The 22,526-nt window shown below is 44.5% G+C and overlaps 1 long non-coding RNA gene and 1 pseudogene across 1 annotated transcript; both read right to left on the reverse strand.

Moving 5' to 3' along the window:
- Positions 1 to 3,962: 3,962 nt before the first annotated feature.
- Positions 3,963 to 6,080, reverse strand: LOC119326643. Its single transcript, XR_005158095.1, has 3 exons — positions 5,917 to 6,080; positions 5,573 to 5,807; positions 3,963 to 4,878 (listed from the first exon to the last, which is right to left on the reverse strand). It is a non-coding gene; the product is annotated as an uncharacterized LOC119326643 (long non-coding RNA).
- A 2,401-nt stretch (positions 6,081 to 8,481) lies between these two features.
- Positions 8,482 to 13,103, reverse strand: LOC119321697 (annotated as a pseudogene).
- Between the last annotated feature and the right edge of the window lie 9,423 nt (positions 13,104 to 22,526).

A 22,526-nucleotide genomic window follows, 5' to 3' on the forward strand; every position in this document is an offset into this window, starting at 1 on the left:
GACACACAAGTTGATCTACGGATCGTTCCTTAGCCGTGTGCGGTGCCCCCCTCCACCATATTCCACCTCGGTCATATCGTCGCGGAGTTTAGGCGAAGCCCTGCGCCGGTAGAACATCATCATCGTCACCACGCCGTCGTGCTGACGGAACTCATCTCCGGAGCTCGGCTGGATCGGAGGCCGGAGATCGTCATCGAGCTGAATGTGTGCTGAACTCGGAGGCTCCGTACGTTCGGTGCTTGAATCGGTCGGATCGTGAAGACGTACGACTACATCAACCGCGTTGTGCTAATGCTTCCGCTTACGGTCTACGAGGGTACGTGGATGAACACTCTCCCCTCTCATTGCTATGCCATCACCATGATCTTGCGTGTGCGTAGGAAATTTTTTGAAATTACTACGTTCCCCAACACCAACCACCGCCAGTGGACAACCCGACCGGCCGGGACCCACCATCCGGGTGCTACGCGCCATCCCCGCGCGTCTACGCCAGGCGACAGCCTGCCCCTGCGCCAGGCGGGACCGGCGCTCCACCCGAGCGTGCGTCGCTGGGTCCTCTTGGATCTTCTGTGGCGCGTTCTCCTTCAACACCATCTGGTTCTGCCACAGACGATCCGCCTGCGATAGCTGCCTTGCGATCACCTCGATCAGCTACAGATCTGGCCAGTTCGCCTATCCAGGAGGATTCTGCTGCCCCTGGATCTCCTATGCCGCTGCAGCCACCTCGTACACGACTTCGAACAGGCACAATTCCTTCTGTTAATTACAAAACTAAATATGGCTTGGTTGTATCTCATACATCTGCAGGAGAACCTCACACTGTTCATGAAGCACTTGCTGATCCAAAATGGAAACATGCCATGGATGAGGAGTTTTGTGCCCTTCAGAAAAATCATACATGGCACCTTGTTCCCTCCTCTCCGGGTACAAATCTTATTGACTGCAAGTGGGTTTTTCGCATCAAATGGAGATTAGATGGTACCATTGATCGTTATAAAGCATGTCTTGTTGCCAAAGGATTCCAACAAAGGTATGGACTTGACTATGAGGATACTTTAGTCCCGTTGTTAAAGCAGCAACTATTCGCCTGATTCTTTCCATTGCTGTTTCTCGTGGCTGGTGCCTTCGTCAACTAGATGTACAGAACGCGTTTCTTCATGGTGTTCTGGAAGAGGAAGTATATATGAAACAACCTCCTGGGTTTGAAGATCCAAACAGGCCATTCCATGTCTGCAGACTTCATAAGTCACTTTTTGGACTGAAACAGGCTCCACGAGCATGGTACTCTCGCTTGAGCTCCAAATTGCAAAGTCTTAGTTTTGTTCCTTCCAAGTCTGATACTTCTCTGTTTATCTATCGCCGTTCCAACACAACTATTTTTGTGCTTATCTATGTTGATGATATTATTGTCACTAGTTCCTCCAATGAGGCAGTTACAGCTCTCTTGCAAGATTTACAGGCAGATTTTGCTCTAAAAGATCTTGGTGACTTGCATTTTTTCCTTCGTATTGAAGTCAAGCGCAACCAGGAAGGTGGTATTCATCTCTCTCAAGAGAAATATGCCACTGATCTTTTGAGCAAGGCAGGATTGCAGGGCTGTAAACCATCACCAACTCCACTCTCCAGTTCAGAAAGGTTGTCTCTTACAGAGGGTGTACCTTTGGATCAAGAGGATGATACTAAATACAGGAGTCTGGTAGGAGCACTTCAGTACTTGACACTCACGAGACCTGATATTTCATTTGCTGTCAATAAGGTGTGTCAGTATCTTCATGCACCTACTTCTGCTCATTGGCCTGCTGCTAAACGTATCCTGAGATATGTGAAGAACACATTAAGCATTGGACTAGCGTTCACCAAGTCAACCTCTACCCTTGTTAGTGCTTTTTCTGATTCTGATTGGGCACAGGTGGTTTTGCAGTTTTCTTTGGACCCAACCTAATCTCTTGGTGTGCAAAAAAACAAGCCACTGTGTCAAGATCAAGTACTGAAGCAGAATACAAAGCGCTAGCTAATGCTACTGAAATTATATGGGTTAAATCTTTGGTTAAAGAACTTTGAATATTTCACACACAAACTCCATGTCTCTGGTGTGACAATATTGGAGCTACTTATCTCTCTGCCAACCCTGTTTTTCATGCTAGAACGAAACATATTGAGATTGATTATCACTTTGTTAGAGAGAGTTGCTAGCAAAGAATTACAGATTCGGTTCATACCTTCAAAGGATCAAGTGGCTGATGGGTTTACTAAGGCATTATCAACAGGACTGTTTGAAGAGTTTAAGCGTAATCTAAACTTGAGAAGTTCAGATTAAGGGAGGATGTTAAACACAATATTATGAGGCTGTTGGGCCGAACCACTCATGTACCACGTTGGAGTAGTTAGGTGTTGTATCTCCTTCTATCTCCTGTTTAAGTCTCCTGTAATATCTCTTGTTGGTTAGATAAGACTCTGCCAACTCTTGTAACCCAAGTCATCAATCAATATATACCAATGTGGCTCCCTTGTTGGGAGTAGGAACGCTTACCCAAATCTTTACACAGGGTGGTCCTTGTTGTGAGTTCGGAGTACAGGTCCTAATGATTGTTAGTTATTTCCAAGACCAACAACATCATCATGCATCTTCACGGATAGAGAGTGTCTGAATCGTCAGCCAAAACACAATTCTTTTTCATCTTGTTTCAACAGTGATATATAGGCATATAGCAAACATAAATGTAACTATAAAAGCGAAAATTCGATTCTGAGCCCGAGCTCAGATGATCTCGATATCTCTCCCGTTCACCCGCATGTGGATCCGCGCCGTTCAGTGTATTCAACGCTGTATTCGGGATGTATCGATCTAGGAAAATGCGGTAAAGCCGGCGCATTCAATGTGATGGCAGTTGTTACCGTCGTCTCCGGACCAGGAAAATCGGAGCGGCCCAGCCATTTTCCTGTGCCAGACAGACCCGTTTGGAGCGCACGGACGTCGTAACGGCCACCCCGCACGGCCGGTCATTATCATATTTCAATTGACTTATCCACTCGCTTGGAGTTAACAAACTGATACGCGGGCATCTATGTTGAGCGCCTACTCCAACGTGACAACCTGATTTATCGGCTTAATATCTAACCAAAGCCCAAAGAAGACCCAAACATAATTTCGTACAAGTCTTTTCTTCTTAAGAGAAAAATAAGTAAAAATGACTTTGCTAAAAAAAATCCTCTAAAACTCTTTTTCTAAAAATGTACCGCTTACCATAGTTATCCAAATCAGTGGTACTGCATCCTCTCCAGTTCTCTTAAAATATTTTTGCTCCATCTGTTGGTAAGCATGATTGGCATGGTTTGCTACTTTCCCTCTCCCATGATACTCCGTAGCTCTTAAATGAACCAAACATTTTGAGGGCTCCTCTATTTAAATGATTTTCATAAGAATTTTGAAGGATTAGAATCTTCAGGAATTTTTCCTACGTCCGTTGTTTGATTCATATGACTAATTCTTTTTATAGAATAATGGGCTTTTTGCGTCCTCTTGGTGAATGGCACCTTTTCAACCGAGCCAAAGAAACCCCCAATTATGTTGTGCACCTTACCAACTTACCAAGGTTGACATTGTTTTCCCTTAGGGCTTGTTTGGTTATAGGGGAACAAATACTCCAGTGGAAAAAATCCACCCAGGGATTGGATCAGTCCCTTCCAACCACCTTAATCCCTGCCACCCCAAATTTTGTTTGGATGGGGAAAAGGAACATTTTCAGCGAGTCTATCCTCGTTTGCTTTAGACTAATGACACTTGTGTGGTCAAATGACATTTGACATAGAAACATGGTGGCTGGAAAACTATAAGCAAACGAAGACTATGCTGACAACGAAAACTTTAAGCACACTCTCGTTTTGTGCTGTTTTGCCATCCAAACTGATGGCGTATAAGCATCCAAACTGATTGTCCGTGGTCCATATAGACCAAATATAAATTGAGAAAAAAGAGTGAAATAATTGCAAATATAAATAAAAATACACTGATATCTGACAGGACAAAAATGTGGCCTAATGCGACAATACAACCATAGTTCATCGGCTGGAATGCAAGTCATAAAGCATTTCTACACACCGCAATTGCTCGAATGGAAAGCACCATGTGGCAGCACTGATCTCTTCTTTCATCCTCAGCTCATCCAAATCAGTAAAGTTACTATGAATTCATAAAGTTGGAAACAAAAAGGAAACACTGTACTGGAAGAGAAAATTTAGACAATTTGATAATTCTGCAACGGATTAGCGATATGCAAACAACAAGGGTGAATTGCCAATATTAAACTGGAAAGAAGTATGGGATTCTTCATGACTTGTTGAGGTTCAAGAATATGGCAAGCTAATAATGATTAGAGAGGGTGAATCTCGATCCAATTATCCAACATTAAGAAGCAGCAGATTACTCCTAGTTTGATCCACTCTCGTATCCATATTAACGCTAAATGAAAAGTGAATTCCTAATTAAGATATAACAACAGCTGAGAAAGACAAAAAAAACCATCAAACTGTTCGTCGTCTTCCGTTGTACCCGGGAGGGCGGTGATACAAGAAAGAAGAAAACAACTGACGAGAAATCGAGAATCTGCTGAATCAAGTGCCAGGAAGGCTTCAGCTACTTACAGCAGCAAGGCATTGTTAAGAGGGTTGTGTCTTGTTTATACTTTTCTTGAGCCGAACTAGTTTGCACTTGTGTATAGTTCAAAGTGACACAAAAAGAGAGAAAAGATGGAGGCCTTACCAGAGAGCAGGCGACAGTCGTCGTTGCCGGCTGCACCGCGTCTTTGCTCGTCGTAGTCGCTATTCCTCACCACCTCTTGTGCCACCGCTGAATAGTCTTGTAGTTTAGTAACTTCTGAACTACAATGAGGATGAACCATTAGCAATATTAAGAATGTTACTGTTACAGATTTACCAATGCCAAATACACAATAAGAAGGAAATAAACGGAAAGACAAGGTTAGAGCTGTGTGAGATACAGAGGAAAAATAAGTTACATGCCACAACTGATGTACAAAAATAGTTTCTGGACCCTTCAATACAATTTTGCTCAATGATTGTCTACTGAACTTTTGAATGTCTCCTGACATAGGCAGGCACCTAATAGTGCAGTTTTGCTCAATGCAAGTGTCCCTTCAGTGCAGAGCAGATCTTTCACGATGAAGCCAAATCTAACAGCTATCATCACTTGCTCATGCAAGAAGAAGCAACGACAAAGACATTGAACCACACAGATTTCACATGACCACACTTCTAGTTCAGCGCACGCTGCACACTAACAAGCCGTAACCTGAATTCACAAACAAAAACCCATCTAATTATGCACGCTCGAATTAGTGGGACAACAGTAATTTTGATGTGCGGGCTGAACTAAGCTTACATATAAGTAAATCACAACAATAACTAAAATAAACTAGCAATTCCGTTTTGTTTTCGTTCTACAATCATTAAGACAAGTAACTAGCACATCACATAGCACGTAGAACTGGAGGAAACCATCACAGCAGTTGCAAAAAACAAGAACAGCTTAACAAAGCAAGGATGCAGGGCGTACCTTTTTGCCTAAGCCGGAGCCTCGGGTTCACCCTGTCCGTTGATTGAGCAGACATTGTCGCCATTGATTGCCTGCGGCTCCCCCGCCACTGCGCACCCAACAGTTTTGCCCGCAACCTGAGCAGCCATTCAAGTCCACCTGAGCAGTAGGGGCGACATCAGCTCGCGGGAGCACCGCCAGAGGGACCGGATCAGGATGATCTACACTGTCCGCGAACCCTTCACGGAGCGGAATCCTGCAAGTTAGGCCAGGGGCGCCGGACTCAGCGTCAGTCGTCGGCTGTGTCATGGGGACACACAAATCCTTGAATTCGCTAGATCTCCAATCGGGCAGGATTCAATTACCTGCCCACTGCATCAAGCAGGAACTCGAGCCTAGCATCTTCCATCGCTCACCGGCCGGGGCTCCCGAAGCTCGCCGTACCCCGCTGGATCTGGGCAAGCCTTCCGCGGTGGCGGCGGGCTTCGAGAACGACCTAGTCAAGAGGGTTTGGTGGCTGACCTCTCTCGAGCCGAACCGTATGCACATGACGTCCGGTAGGCGCCGCGGACGGCCGTCACACGTATTGGCGAACTGTTCCACGGCTCGGCAAAAAAAGTAAACGTTCTGGTCCGCGGCCCATGAAAATCGGCGCGTGGACGGACGCCCAGCCATACGTTTCGGGCCCACTCTTGCGCACTGTTTCACGCTGTATCTGCGCTGTATTCTCTATTTCCGCTGCTTTTGCGCAGACATGCCAGTGCATGTTTCCCGAATCACGAGAGCTGAGCCGACGCCAGCGATTTCGGGTGCAGCTGGGCTCGAGCACCGAATCGCTGCGTCCCTATAAAAGACCATAATTAAGCATAGCTTTATACAAATCGTTGAGAAAACGAGAAGAGCCCCTGTCTAAATTCATTAATTAGGTAATGTTCCGTTTTTTCCTTAAAAAATGGGGGGAAAATTTGTTGATGAATAAAAGCTGAAGACCTACTGAAGATGCACATACACGTAGTTCACACCCTTCAGCATGTTGGTTTATGCATGTAAAAGGAGCAGGAACAGCAACCAGCAACTCTGATGTTCTTGGCTTCTACTTCCAAATTAATTAGGGTAAAATTGTCGCCGGGAGAGATCTGGCATTGCATTAACTGTCTACTCGTGCCTGTCGATCTTCCGGGACAGGTTGTGGCGATTTCGATGCACAACACCTTGGTGATCTTCGAGGACATCTAGTAGTGGTTTCGATGCCCAAATCGTCATCTTTGTCCATTTCCAAATCACCAAGATTTATCACTGAAAAAAGGAGGAACGAAAATAACAATCCAGAAACTACTCCCTCCGTTCACTTTTATAAGTCGTTTCAGACAAGTGAAATCGTGCTGTTTTGCACACTGTCTGAAACATCTACAAAGCCTTATAAAAGTGAACAGAGGGAGTATTACACTTCGCATGCTAAATACTAGCTTTCTCAAACGGCAGCAGGATAATAGCCGATTTCAAAACAGCAGCAGTGCTTGCATCTCAGCAATAATGAAGATGGTAGAACTGAATCAGCAGCTGCAGAGCAGGGCAAGGAGAAACGGAAAGTCAACTGAAAAGTATGCAGCTGAAAACTCTGTTTTTAGAACCGGGCGAGGAGCAGAAATTCTCATGTTTGGTGATGTTCCTGGTTTTTGGGTTGGTGAATTACTTCTGCGATCAAGAGAGGCCCCTGTTATGCAGTCTCCAGCACCATCATGCAGTGCAGCAGCGCCTCTTTGCCTATTCAGCAAGAGAGTGTGTGTCCATTATGAGCAAGGACACCCTGAGTACCCAATCTTCTACTGAAGCATCTGTGAAGCTTTGGTAGAACTGCCTTGTCTACTCAGGAGATCGAGAGCTCGGCTGCATTCACTGAGGTCAGGATAGGTCCGCATTTGTCTGTGTCTCTTCGTCCGGGAAACAGAGAGCGTCTCTTCGTCCGGGAAACAGAGAGCGTCTCCTTGCCAACATCACCAAGACCTATCATCAAAAAACAGAGGAGAAACATAACATGTGAGGCCCAACGCTATAGCATCATTTAGGAAACAGGATCTCCTTTCCAACATTAGACAGGCCACCAAAATAATCATCTGGAGAATAGCACTGCAACGGTCTGTCACATAAAAAATGTATCAGTGATTATAGACTGCAAAAGACTGTAGATGTAAAATGAGAAGACTGTAGATGTAAAATCACGCATCTACTCATAAGTCATAACTGAACAATGTATAATCTGCTGTTGCAAAAACACAACTGCTGTTGCAAAATCACGCACCTCACACATTTGTACTAACTATAATCTCTAAGTGAATAAAAGCTGACGCATCCAGAAGTTATCTAGGGATGCCCGGAGAAACGGCCAAACACAACAATAGATTTGAATAGCTACGTACCATCGAGAAAGAAACTCACACTTTCTGAATGACAGCTTGGAAGCTGGACAAAAAGTTGCCCAGCAAGACACTGCAGCTTAAGCCAGAAATGCCTTACATTATCCAACAAAGACAAAGGGAGCACAGTCAACACATACAGTTCTACTAGCTCCAATTAGACCACCAGCCAGTATAGTGCTTGTAGTTAAACTGAATCTGACAGTGAAACTTTTGTAGAAATGCCCGGTCTCCTTGAGGGATAGACAAGAACTGAAGGTAGTTTACCCATTCAGAAAGAGAACACATTTTGTGAATGACAACGCTGAACTGGGATTGTTGACTGCAGAATTAATCTGCTCCCAAGCTGGTTTCCAACAACATCGATCAGCCACAAGACTCAAGTGCCCAATAATCAGCCAGTACTGATCTGGTTACTACTGCAAATGACTAACAGATGAACTGTAAAATCAAGATTTAATTGACAGCAATACATACCAGTTGACAGGCTTATATTAAGCTGTAAACAACCGTAAGCAAACATATATAACAACGTCCAAATTGTTGAGATGAAGCAGAGCGTAACATGGGCACAAACACTCTTACAGTAAATACAGTACAGTAACAGTCTTACCCAATTCTACAATTTTCTATCACACGGACTCCATAGGACATTATCCAATGGAGGGAATACAGCACACTGGTGTACCATAAAAGGGAGAAGAATCAAGCTAAACACTCTTAAACTTCAGAGTTGGCCAGCCGGACAACGAGCAGCAGCATCTCCGCGGTTATTGGCTTGTTTGTTGGAAGTATCAGAAAGCTCCCTCCAAGAGTAGACCAGGGTGGTTGGGATGTGTGCTGGCTCCTCTCTCCATGACAATCTTCACGGCTTCAACAATGCTATCATCACCCTTACCATAAATGCATTTGACACTAGTGAGGCAAGGGAGGTTATCAATTCCAAAGCCGAGAGAGTTAGCTTCAACCATGCAAATATATTTAAGCTCGAGTTTTTCAAGCTTTGGCATGGACCCTGTCCCAAACATCAGATGTACTGGTTCATAACATGTATTATAAATAAGAATCTTCACGAATCGGAAGCCAACTTCACCACTGAATCTGAGCTTTCCGTCTGACTCTGTTTCTTTCACCAGATACAGAACCCAAGGTGCAACTTTGCTGGTAGATTACCAGTCATCCCGCTACTGATACAGGGATTAATTTATTTTTCAGAATGAGGGATTAATTGTCGTTGATGCCACCAAGTGAAGACTCGCCGCAATTTCCAACAGAACGACATCGTGAAATGCAACAGCGGCTCGAGCCCATCCAACGAGACTGGTGCGTCTGTCCAACAACAGCCAGGAAGGACACACTTAAATACTCAATCTGCTAGCTAGCTACTAAAGCACCCGGAGAGCAGCACTGCAAATGTTTTGGACTACAGTTAGAGTCTAACCATGATAGCAAGCGTAGATTACAGTTCAAAATCTGTCGAAAATGAGAAGCCCTTATATATGGCTGTTCTGTTCAAGAAAGAGTGATTGCTACTCCCTCTGTAAAGAAATATAAGAGTGTTTAGATAAATAAAGTAGTGATCTAAACGCTCTTTTATTAGTTTTCGGAGGGAGTAGTAAGTATACTCCACTACAACCAACATCGATCTATGTATAATTAGCAAGTCTAGAGAAGAAGAGAAGAAATAACGTACCTACATATGACCTTAACAAGTCATAAAGAGATGATCAAAGATTAGATTAAGGTGGTTGTTGGGATGTGTGCTCACTACTCTCTTTGCAGAAGCATGTACAGCATCAACAGTGCTCATGATAGTATCCCAGTCACCTATCTGACACTTGAAAGTAGTGAGGCAGGTGAGGTTTTCGAACCCGAAATCGAAAGCATCAGCACTACTGAGAGACTCATTGTCAATACGGCCAGAAAAACGAATCTCCAGTTTTTCTAACTTGGGCATACATCCTGCCGCAAACATGAGATCCATTCCATCCCCCTGTGCCCCATAACTAAACTTCCTCAGGCATCGGAACCCAGCTTCAGGAGTGACTATCAGCCTTCTATCTTTACAACAAGCTTGTTTTTCCCTTTCTCCGAGACCCAGACTTAGCAGAGCGGGTAGGGATCCAAGGACGCAGAGATCTTCATGCTCGATTCTCTCCACTTCCAAGCTTAAGCTCTCCATGTTGACGAGTGATCCTACCCAATTTGGAAACTTTGGGAGGACACAATGCTCTATCTTAAGTTTTTGGAGATTAAGCGGAGGAGAAGTGTGCCATTTATCCAGTAAGATGTTGTCATCGAGAAACTCCAAAGTTAGTGAACTAAGGTTCTGTGTGCAAAGGTTATAGAGAGAAGAAGCCATAACTTCCTTGTATCGATGTTGAACATACATAGCACCAAGGTGCAACTTGCTCAGATTCTTTAGCTGCCCAAGCCCTTGAAGAAAGTCATATGACTGCCCAACAGCCTTCACACATTTCAAAGTCTCCAGTGCTTGCATATTCGCAATTCCATCTGGAAAGGTAACATAGCGTTGATCAACGATTAAATGAGCCAATTTTTCAAGGTTGGCAATACTTGGTGGTAAACTGTGTACATCTGTCCACTTCATGTCCAACATCTCTAAGCACTGTAGATGTCCAATTTGTTCCGGGAGCTTGTTTACCTTTGTCCTACTAATGTTGATGTACCTTAGCTGAAGCAACCTCCATACGTTTGCAAGATGGTGGTTTTCCAATTGGCTGCACCCTCCAAAGTCCGAAGTGCGCAAATGACTGAACTCCAACAATGAAGGGATTTTCATTGCATGCCCAAACACGCTGAGTGATCGAACATGAGACAATACCAAGGTTGGCATGGTAAAATTTCCATCCTCTACAACTTGCATGGAGAGCCGGCGTACTCTGCGTTGTGTCCCAATAGTTAAGCTGGGGACACCGACGAAAGTAACAAAATTCTCGTCAATGGACTTGGATACTATGAAATCAAGAATTGTGTCATGAACTTGATAAGCAAGCACCTGATAATATGTGTCCAGCTTCACAGGTTGGATCAAACTCCTATTGACAAGCTCATTAAAACACCTCTCTCCAAACTCATATGCTGAATATCTACCTTCTTTGCTTATAAATCCTTCTGCAATCCATCTCCATATAAGGTCTTTCTTCTGAATAACAGAATCTTCTGGGAAAATGCTTAGATACAAGAGACAAGTTTTTAGATGAGGAGGCAGATCAAAGTAGCTCAGTGACAATATCTTTATCATTCTTTCGATGCTAGGACTCCTTTCAAGTGCACGACCAATTGAATCTTTCGCTGTGTTCCAGAGATATTCTGTTCTTCCTGTGTTAGCCAACAAACCAGATATAGCAATGATTGCCAAAGGCAAGCCATCACATTTTTCCAATATTTGGTTAGAAACATTTTCAAGGGATGAAGGACAATCTTCTTCAGAGTTGAATAATCTTGTGAAAAATAGTTGTCTTGAGTGTGCCATATTAAGAGGTCTAATGTTGTAAATATGACCACCAATTGATGAATGGCATGCACATGCCACCGCACTGATACGATTAGTGGTGATTATTGCACTGCCAAATCTTGTCTTAGGGAACGCATACTTTATAACATCCCATGTTTTAATATCCCATATATCGTCAATCACTATAAAATACCTGCACATGGTTTTATGACTGATATTAGTTAATATGACGCCTTAAAATGATGTGTACAAACAAAATAAAACATAGGAAAAACTTCCAAATGCACAAAACTATTTTTTTAGCTATATGTAACTTGAACGAGGAGACCATGATACAAAACATGAATAGATTGCTGAGCATTTAAATGGGGTTTCATTAAAAAATGTTAAACTATGTCAAATTATGTCAAAGAAGACCGGTCTAGAAAAATAAGTAGAGCTCTACGCATGATGATCACTGCTAAGGTTAAAATTAACATCGCTGCTATAATTGTATTATGGAAATTGTCATCTTTTGGTATACAGATACCGAGCACGTATCCTAATTATATGCACTTACTGCTTATACAAGCCTTGCTTTTCTTCCAAAAGTAATAGGCTAGTTAACTGGCTAAGTATGTGCAAAGGAGTAATTGCATACATTTGACTATTTTTCTCCTAAATTATGAAACTAAATTGATGATAAATTGGCTATCGTGGGGTCCATGTGACAAATCTTAATAGAATAATGGATAACATGTGAATTAAAATGAATAAAGTAGTACCTTTTCTCCGTTAGGCAATCACAAATCTTTCTTATCAGTTGTTGTATGCTCCCTGCTTCCGTGTAAGCATAACCTTGGCAGTTAACTTCACTTAGAATGGTTCTCAAGATATTCATCATATCTGGGTTTCTCGATACCGATACAAAAGCCTTATACTTGAATTCCTCTTTGAGCTTTTGATACACTTGGTTTGCAAGAGTTGTCTTGCCCATTCCTCCAGATCCAACGATGGAGACCATCTTTAGTTGCTCTTCGATTGATGCACATTCATCCTTTCCAGTCAATAGTTTGATTATCTCGGCCTTTGGTTCTTCAACTCCGACGAGCTTTGAAGCATGTTCAAAGATAGCAAGAGCTCTAGGGTCGATGCTTTCATTTTTTGTGCTAGTAAAGGTCTGGCGACCCTTGTACCTTGCATTCGTATCGCTCATCTCAATGATTTGTTTCTTCAAATCTTGGATCTCCTTGGCAATTCGATGGCGAGCCTTCATCTTCCCCAACTCACCTAGTGTGTGCTTCATCTTCTCAATGAAGCCATCTGGTTTTTCGTCTTTGTCGCCTACACTTTGCATGAAGTTGTCGATGGCGTCCTCCAGATCATATGAAAGCTCTCGCACCTCATTCGTCCACACCTTATCTTGCACATCGGGATCCTCTTCCTCCGACATCTTCACGAGAAAAGCATCCATGGCAGCGAGTTCATGAGTGAGGGATTTGATCTCTTTGCGCACACCCTTGAAACGCTTTGTAGTCGTCACCCAGTAGAGCGCCGAGCTTCATGATAACGGGTTTCAGTACCCCCATCACCGCACTCACCAGGGCCGCCTCCATGGTTTCACGGGTGTGGTAAGGTAGCTGAGAGCTCGCAAAGGTATGTTTGTGTGCGATGGTTGATGGAGTAGCAGTGTAGGTGGAATCGTGGAAGGGACTCTCACTGCCTAAGTCACCCTTATAGTCTGTACAACCGCATCAATAGCAAGTAGTAGGTGTAATTAATTAAACTAGCTAGTACTCCATGTTACTCTACTTGCTTTCCAACTACCACCACCCTGCATGATTAGTGACGCTGCACCTACCATGCACTATACATTCCACGCGGCTGAAAAGGTCCATCGCACGTGGTTTTCTAGAAGCGGGTTGTGTGTGATTAGTGGAGCTTTGCAACAGATACAGGAAGGTTACAGGATGAGGGGAATACATGATGTCATGGCAGTTTTTAATTGGTCATTAGTAGACGCATGGGCCCATCCTCATTGAAATCAGGGGGACATGTTTAGAAAGTTTGGAAGGAGCCTGTAGAACCCCTGTGAAAGCCTGTACGTCTAGCATTTTTGGTGATTAGGGATAGATTGCATACTCCCTCCGTCCATATATATAGGGGCTAATGCGTTTTTCGATATTGCCTTGATATGGTTAATAGTATATGACATGTATAATGTGAAAATTATATCATTAGAAGCTCATTTCACATTTGAATTTATCGGCATGCTTTGTGTAACTTGCATGTCATATATTATTGCTCTAACACGTGGTCAAAGTTAGTCTCAAAAAATGAAATAGGCCCAATATATTTGGATAGAGGAAGTATGTCTCTTTAGTCGTGTTTTTTTTAACAAGGAAAGGTTCCAATGGACCAAAACACTGCATTAAACATAAACCATGAAAACATAGCAGTTTACAACGAGACCCGACAGAAATATAGAATTACAAACTAGTCCCTGAATTTTATGGGGAGGACCCCAAACTAAGAGATGGAAAAGCAATCGGGTCCATTGCAGCCTCCGCTCGGATCGAGCTTTGCCATCGCCGGAGACGGACCACTTGGGACGACAAAACCGCCATGAACGTTGCACATCATGGCCTCCAAACCAATGCAGCATCTTCGTCTGAAATGGTTTCAAGGCCCAGAGAAAAAGAAATGGCCGCCCTTCGGCCCGAAGAAGCCGCAGCTCGCCGGCGAAGACCGGCTCTCGGCAGGAGCCATAGCTCCACTAGGTCGAACGCAACTGATGAGCTCGAGCCCCTTCTGCAAGATCCATCTTGTTACCTCTTCTCAGCTATATCTCCACCACCACGGTGGCCTTCATATTCAAGAGGAAGGAGAGATGCCTCCTCCAGAGCACGGGACACATCGAGGTTATTACCGAGGACTCCGACAGGAATCCGACCTACAATAACCAGCACCCCACTGCCACCACTATCAGAATCACCTCTGGAAGCCACCGAACACGGCTCGGGCGCGTCGGCGGCAAGATCCTCTTCGGCATAACGCCAAGCACCGGCATCTCGCCAAACTCCTCTAAGGAAACATCTAATCTATAGCTACTATCTAATCTTTAGTCGTGTTTGTTTCACTGGATATCCTATATACAAGTCATACTCACTACTTTATTTAGCTTGAGATGTAGTCTATGAACCCCAACAACCCTCCACATTGTTTGACGGATTTTTGTACGCCCTAAGCCTAGATTTTTTTGTATGAGCTAGGATGGACCGGCCTATAAATAAATATGAGCATATATGTGAAAAAATATATAACTTTGATTTATGAAAGTGCTACCCCATGACGTGTGGGTCCCACGCGCCAATAAATTCAAAAAAATGGAATATATTAAATATTATACTCCATTTGTAGAGTTCATCATGTAGATTACAATGGTGCAAATAGTTTGATGGTTTGCACTTTGGTTTAAGAAAAAGAATCATCAGAAGAGGGTTATTCGCATGTACAAAGCTAGCGCGTAATGGTTGCTCACGTGAGCCCGTGCCATGCAAATAACATATTCTATTCAAGGAAAGCATGTACACATAATCTTATGTCCCAAACCGTGAAGGAGCGAAAGCAGTTCGACCCGATTCCTACGGAAGCGAGTCATATACGTATACGCCAAGCCAGCTTGGGATAAAACTGGAGGAAGCTTAAACGGCCATGGGATTGGTGAACCGATGTGATCGAAGCCTCGGCCAGCGCCTATATAAAGCGGGAGGCACGCCAGGAGGAAGGGAGACGTACAAAACGCATCCACGCCGACAGGCTCCACGCACACCAGCGAAACCTCTCGCCCTCAAGCACGCCGCCAACTCCACGCCCATTTTTTCCCTTCTCAATCTTCATCGTAAAAGCTTCGTCGACCGTGGACGACGCCGAAGCTTCATCAACATGCTGATCTTTGCCAAAACCATTGGCCTTGATGGTAAGTTATAAGATCTGACCGCATCAATGAGATTTGTGTGATGGAAGAAGAATGATGTCTACTTGACTATTCCATAAATCTTTATCATGGCATGACCGCTTCATCAAAGTCGCCCATGTAAAAAATATACAACCATGGCACGACCGCCTCATCAAAGTCGCCCATGTAAAAATATACAACCATGGCACGACCGCCTCACCAACGTCGCCCATGCGGAAACCTACGACCATGGCACGATCGCTTCATCAACGTCGCCCATGCGGAGTAGATGAAAATCCTCACAAAAATACATCGTCGATTGCTTCATCTACATCGGCGGTGTGCAACCCCTGATTCTTAAAATAAAGGAGAAAAGACATGCTCTATCAATGGTCTATCTCAAATCTATGGCCTAATCTCCATGAGGTTATGGTCAAATCCATCATACCCATCTCATGTCTAGTGCCGACAAGGCTAGACGAAATCATGTCCAAGTGCCAACACGGCCAGGTCACTATATTCCATTAACATGTCACAATCCCAAACGGGATCGGTCACTTCGTTGCTGGGCACCGACGAGGTGAAAGCAACATATACATGTACATGTTCGATGAATTCTTGGGTACATGACTGGGCACCGACAAGGCAAAGGTCACCATCTTCATCAACAAATTCCGTTCTAAATACCGACATGGCGATGGCGTATCGTGACTGGGTTCAGGCAAAACAAAGCCACCCGCACCTACATATCACCACCATCTACATCTTTTCTCCAAACATCACACATGCTTCATGGATGAGCAAATTTCACGACGACGACCGCGCGCAGCTTAATCGGAGGTTTTCTATAGGCTTGACCTGCAGATGTAATTAACCGGACGCTTTGCAAAAGCACCGGGAATCAGCGGACTACACGCAATCTTCCAAGTCAAATACTCCTTAAGCATAGTCGCAGAAGGCAAAATAGGCAAACTCCAATGGGAGCATGTAACATTCATGTATTTGTAGTCGTACGGTGATGAATAAAATACAGAGTTCCCATAATTTATTTCCGCGTTTGTCATGTATTTTTGTTTTTGAAACAAAATGGCACGCCCGGTGGGACCTGATTCTCCTCCCATCTTCGCTGCGCTCTGATCGTCGTCCAACCGAGAGCAAATATGACTTGTCTTACCTGCTTATTGAAATCAGTTTGTACTTGTCCTGCCTGTCTGGTGGTTGCATCCATGACATGTCCTAGGTTCAGGATGAACCTAGTATTTCCATGTATGTTTGATGCATATGTTTTCTTCCCTTCTAAGCGACGATCCTTAAATTAGTACACAACCTGATGCTAAGATTACTTTGTTCCTGCAGTAGTTTTAGACCACAAATTTGTGCTAATTCCAACAGAATATCCAACATTAACTTTATATTTTCACTAGACAAGCATTAGTTCTGCATCATTGTTCTAGTTAAACTATAAATCTCCGGCTGCCTGCTTAGTGCTTCGAAGACCGGTATGCTTATATAGCACAAGTTGTACGTTTCTATTGATATAGTGGAACAAGTTGTGCCATTACTGGCTTGTAAAATAAGATAGCACTATAAATTGAACCCTTGTTATTGACAAAGGAAAGAAGCCACGAAGCTGCTTGGCTATTTTCTAAGCTCTAGATGAGGACTATAGTTAAGCTAGCTGTTAGTGCTGACGTTAGGCAGGTAGACGTATGACGACACTAACATCCATCTGCTACAGAAATCTGAAAAAAAATACATTTGAATCAAAAGGATAGGGAATGTCAATTATTAGTCGCATTAGGTATAGTTTTTTCTGCCTTAATTTGCTTACACACCTGCCAACTCCTTTTTTGAGGATTCACACCTGCCAATTTGGCGGCGAACATTGTCGTATCATTTGTAAATCTTGTCTGGCCCATTCGCTGTCATTAACCGTGTATATACTTCTGGTTCGGGTCCGAATCCTTTGCTATAATAAACATTATCATGCCGAGGAACAAAATGATATGATTAGAAGAAGAAAAATAGTGGGTCCTTAATGTGGCGCGCCGATGAAGGGACGGACTGGATCTGCGCGAAGAGGTCTCTCTAGACTGTCCGCAATAAGCTTGTGATTCGGCGCTTTCCTCTCCGACGTGCCACTGACGCAGATATTGAAATGTGTGGTGTCGCGCAGCTCTGGCGGCCGCTTAGCCGCCCCTCCGACCGAGATGCCATCAACACCATCATCGCCGACCTTCGCTCGATGGCTCTCCGCCTGGCACCCCTGCTTCCTCCTCCACCTCCCGAGCCAGATTAGCCTTCTGAGGCCGTGTCACCCGCTGTTGGGTTTGGGTGTGTGTGTTTCTTAGGGCTTGTTGAGCTGCGCCCTCAACAGAACCCATTTGTGTTGTCTTGTGCTACTTCCGTGTGTGCGTGTGTATGGTGAACTTGTGTCAGATTTTGTGCTCTGGTGGTTTGCTTTATATATATAAAGCAGGGCGAAAGCCTTTTTCGGTAATAGTGGGTCCTTGACTCCATGTACATCCCCGAGCCCCAGGTCGCCCCCGCTGGCGACAGGGGGCAAACACTAGCCTGTCGCCACTTTCCCCTCTCTTCCCGGCCTTCCTCCTATGCCGCCAACACGAGGGGCCGCCAGGCAAAGCCGGACCGGCGTATGTGGCAGTGGGGCTTGAGTTCCTCTTTGCTCGGGGTTGGGATGGCGCAGGACGACCTCTAGGGCGGAGTTGCGGTCCTAATGCGGGGCTCCTTGGCACAACGGCGCGCGTGCGGGGCAGCAACGCATGCACTCCTGGCCGATGCGGTGGCTTCCTGCTACTTGGCCAAGGCACGATGGCCGCAGAGAGCCTTCTTTGGTGGGCGCGTGCGGGAGGTGCTCTGGCCAGGTCCTACTCCCTCCGTCCGGAAATACTTGTCATCAAACTAAAGAAAAGGGGATGTATCTAGATGTATTTTAGTTCTAGATGCATCCCTTTTTGTCCATTTCGATGACAAGTATTTTCGGACGGAGGGAGTACTAGATTTAGCGGTAGGGGGTTGAGCGGTGGTCGTTGGCTCGATGGGGTCTTTGCAAAGTCGTGCGACATGGTGACCTAGGCGCGTTGTGGCTCCGTTGTGGCAGCAGGAGCTGGCTGGGTCTCGGCCCTCTTCCGACTCATCTGGTACCTTAGATGCTTCGGGCGACGTTCGGCCGTTGCCTGGTGGTGGCACTGGTCATCGAGGGCGCAAGGCAGGGTGCGGGTGGTGGTTGTGCCATGCCTTCTCCTGGGTCGGAACTGACGGCGCATGGGTTGCTTGCGCGTTGAGGATGGCGGTGACCTGGGGCTTGTGTTCGGGCGGGCCAGCTGTGGGTCGAAGACGGGTCAAAATTTTTGCTCCGTGTAGGTGGGGTAGGCACGGTCCGGGTGGTGCTCGGTGGTGGTAGTCGTGGTCGCGTTGCGTTGGTGCGTGGATCAGGGCCGGTGGCCATGTACGTGGCGTCATGTGAGCTTGCCTGGCCAAGGGCTTAGGATTGGCTCGCCGGCGGCCGTGGTAGTCTCGGAGTCGTGTCCCACCCAGGACAGGGGGTATTGGCTGGGGACGCAGGTGTGGGTGCCTCCTATAGTGGAGGCGCATACCCAGACTCGGGGACTAATGTTGGCCTAGGAGTAGATGGAGTGTTGTCTCTGTTCCTACCGTAGTTGAGTGCATTGTGATGTGGGTGACACGCGGTATCTCACGACAAGGAGGCCAAGATGGCGGCCCCGAATGGCGGTCCGCATGGTTGCTCTTCGGCGAGCATCATTACGGTGGTGATGCCTCCCCTCCCAGGCTGTGTGGGCAACGGAAGGTGTCGCGATGGGTAGCTCGGACGTGCCCTTTCTCTAGTTGGGGCAGCGTCCTAATCCGAATATAGGAATCTAATATCGTCGCGCTCCTCCTGGCGGCCCCGTGGTCGCACGGGCGAGTTGCCGAGCGGTGGGTGTTTAGCTCTTCTAATGCTTGTTGCTGGTAGCGTAGTCGTTTGCGTTCTGTCTTCTGTGTGTGCCAGATATCCCTGGATCAGCTTTGTAAGGGGGCCCTATCTTGTATCATTCTGCCGTGTACTTCTTTGTTTGTCGTTCTATTTATAAAGCGGGGCAAAAGCCTGTTTTGATAAATAAAATGATATCTTTGAATGCTGCATCAGCACCAGCCGTGTTGAAAAATTCCTGTCGTTTTCTAGGCAAGCAAGCGGGAGTTTCATAGACAAAACTCCACCGATGACGCTTCAGATGACAACCTCACAGTTCGATTTAATTACAGGTCTCTCGATCACAGTATGATCCCAAATCGATTGTAACAAAGAAAATAAATTTCTTTATCACCAAATTGACTTCTTTAATGTTGTGCAGCGAGAAGCAACAACATGTATCGTCGCTTAAGCTAATGTTGTGTGGGTGATTGGCTGTGGTAGAACAGTGTAGGTCGAATGGGTGCTCCCAGCATCAGCCTTATAGCCGCACTAGCTGCCAACAAGCTAATCACTTCTGCATCGTCATCCCAATTATATTACTAATCCCGGCCTGCTTAATGCTTCCAAGACAATCATTTTTAAATACCACAAGCTGTGCAATTATTGGCAAGTAAAATAAGATCGAGCGCGTTAGCACTACAAACGAAACCCCAGTTATTATTGACAAGAGGAAGAAGCCAACAGCAATTGCTTCGTTATTTCTCAGCTCCAGATATGCATCCCAAGGAATGCTAGTTAGCTGTTGCATGTTGGCGTTAGGACGACCTAGATTTTTTGTTGGGAAAGGGGAGTACCCCGTCCTCTCCATCACACGATGCACACAACCATATTTTTATACATGATGCACACAATCATATTTTTATACATGAAATAAATTCAAGTCTCCAAGTACTCGACAGTAAAACAAATAAACGCAAAAAACGACCACAAGCGGTCGAACCCAAAATTACACACCCCAGCCACGTAATATACGAGTGGCTCGCCAGCCAAACTGGTTCAAAAAAACACTACACAACCGTTTCCAGCTGGCTACACTTAGAGCTCATAGGCACCCACATGTTGCGGTGATGACCACATATAGATTGTAGCCGTAGCTCTATAGATAACCTGTCAGAAATTAGAAGACGATGACATATTAAAGACGTAATCATTCTGGCAGTTCCATATTGCCCAAAGAATGACACAAAATCTCACACAAATTTGGCTCTTCAGCTTATGATGAATACAACCTAACCTATTTCGAAACAAATTTGAAACACTTGTTGGCGGTGCTTAATTGTATATAACATGAACCGCGCGCCAGATCAAGATAGTAAACGGACATGACAAAAAGAAATGATGAATTGTCTCCTCCTAATCAAAAACAATACTTTTTGCTTGCCATGCCAGTTCTGTTTAGCAAGGTTATCTTTGATACTAACTAGCTCCCTCTAAATAAACCACATGAAAACTTTGATCTTTGAAGGAACATTTGTTTCTCAAGTATATTTTCTGCGAAGAACATGTCCATAATCCATAAGATCAGCATATATGGACTTCACAATGAAGACATTATTTCTTGTTAACCGTCACTGGAATGAATCTGACATCTGAATTAGATTAATTGACATCAACCTAGAAACCAAATGAATCCACAAGTCCATTTGTCACCCAGTAATGCCCTGCGACATTGGATGTTCAAGGGGCTATCCCTAGGAACAGAAGCCACCGTATTGTAGAGCTAATGGAGTGTCATCCAACCAGGTGTCTTCCCAAAGACTCGTCGATTGGCCGTCACCAATCCCCAGGTTGAACTACGTGACATGACATATTAATTAACCTCTCCATCATTAACATCGATCTACTATTGAAAACTGGAAAATGTATTTGAATGATGAAAAGGGCAAGACTGTGGCAATTAATGGTGTTATTAGTTAGAGTTTTTCTGGCATAAATTACTTACACACCTTCCCTCTTGACCACCATCATTGTCGTATCCTTTGTAAAACCTGACCGGTCGACCCATGCGTTGTCATTAACTAAGTATACTTTCAGTCCGGGTCCGAATCCTTTGCTATCATACCGAGGTATAAAATGATATTGTTGGATGCTGCATCAGCACCAGCCGTGTTGAAAATTTCCTCTAGTTTTCTAGGAAAGCAGGTGGGAGTTTCGCCGAGAAACTCCATGCATATGCATCTCAACCAACAGTCTGGATGTTAACCTCACACTTTGATTTGATTACGGGTCTCTCGTCCTCGGTATAATTTCAAATCGATTGCAAGAAAGAAAATAAAATTCATTGTTACAGAAGTAACTTCTCGAATCTTGTCCAGCGAGAAGCAACAACGTAGCGTAGCTTAAGCTACAGTTCTTTGCTAACACATACTACTATACAATATAATGGTGTGTCATACAAAAGAGAAGTATGTATCTGAAAATTGTTGCAGTAGAGACAGATTCAGTATAAGCAGCCAGCAGCAACTCTCCTGTTGGAGATGTATGTTCCAAGTTTTTGGATTGTTTCCCCGCCACAAAGCATATACTCCCTCCGTTCCTAAATATTTGTCTTTCTCGAGATTTCAACAAGTGACTACACACGGAGCAAAATGATCTAAACTCTAAAATAAGTCTATATACATCCGTATGTGGTAGTCCATTTGAAATCTCTAAAAAGACAAATATTTAGGAACGGAGGGAGTACATATCTAGTTTCAAACTCCATACCGTTCTATGTGCTTATCATCAAATGAATCAGATGGTGGAACGTTGGTACAAATGTCTTGTGTCCTCAAGAGAGCGCTGCTGTCACTGCATTAATCACCCTTCGCTGAGTTTCAGGGTGGTCCTTATGAGTTTGGAGAACAGCTCCTAATGATTGTTAGTTATTTCCAACCCTATCAGCATCATCTTCACGGAGAGAGAGAGAGAGAGAGAGAGAGAGATTGTCCAAATCGTCAGCCAGAACACAGGAATTTTCATCTGGTACTGAAGCATCTGGGAAATAGCTCTGAAGATGATTGGTAACATCAAATTTTAACAATGATATATAGGCATATAGCAAACATATACATAACTGTAAAATACCATAAGCATAACATCATCCAAACCGTTGAAAAAAATGAGAAGTGACCCTGTCTAATTTCTTTGATTATGTAATGTTCTGTTTTTCG

The sequence above is a fragment of the Triticum dicoccoides genome, chromosome 6B (genome assembly GCF_002162155.2).
Source record: "Triticum dicoccoides isolate Atlit2015 ecotype Zavitan chromosome 6B, WEW_v2.0, whole genome shotgun sequence".
Taxonomy (NCBI): Eukaryota; Viridiplantae; Streptophyta; class Magnoliopsida; order Poales; family Poaceae; genus Triticum; species Triticum dicoccoides.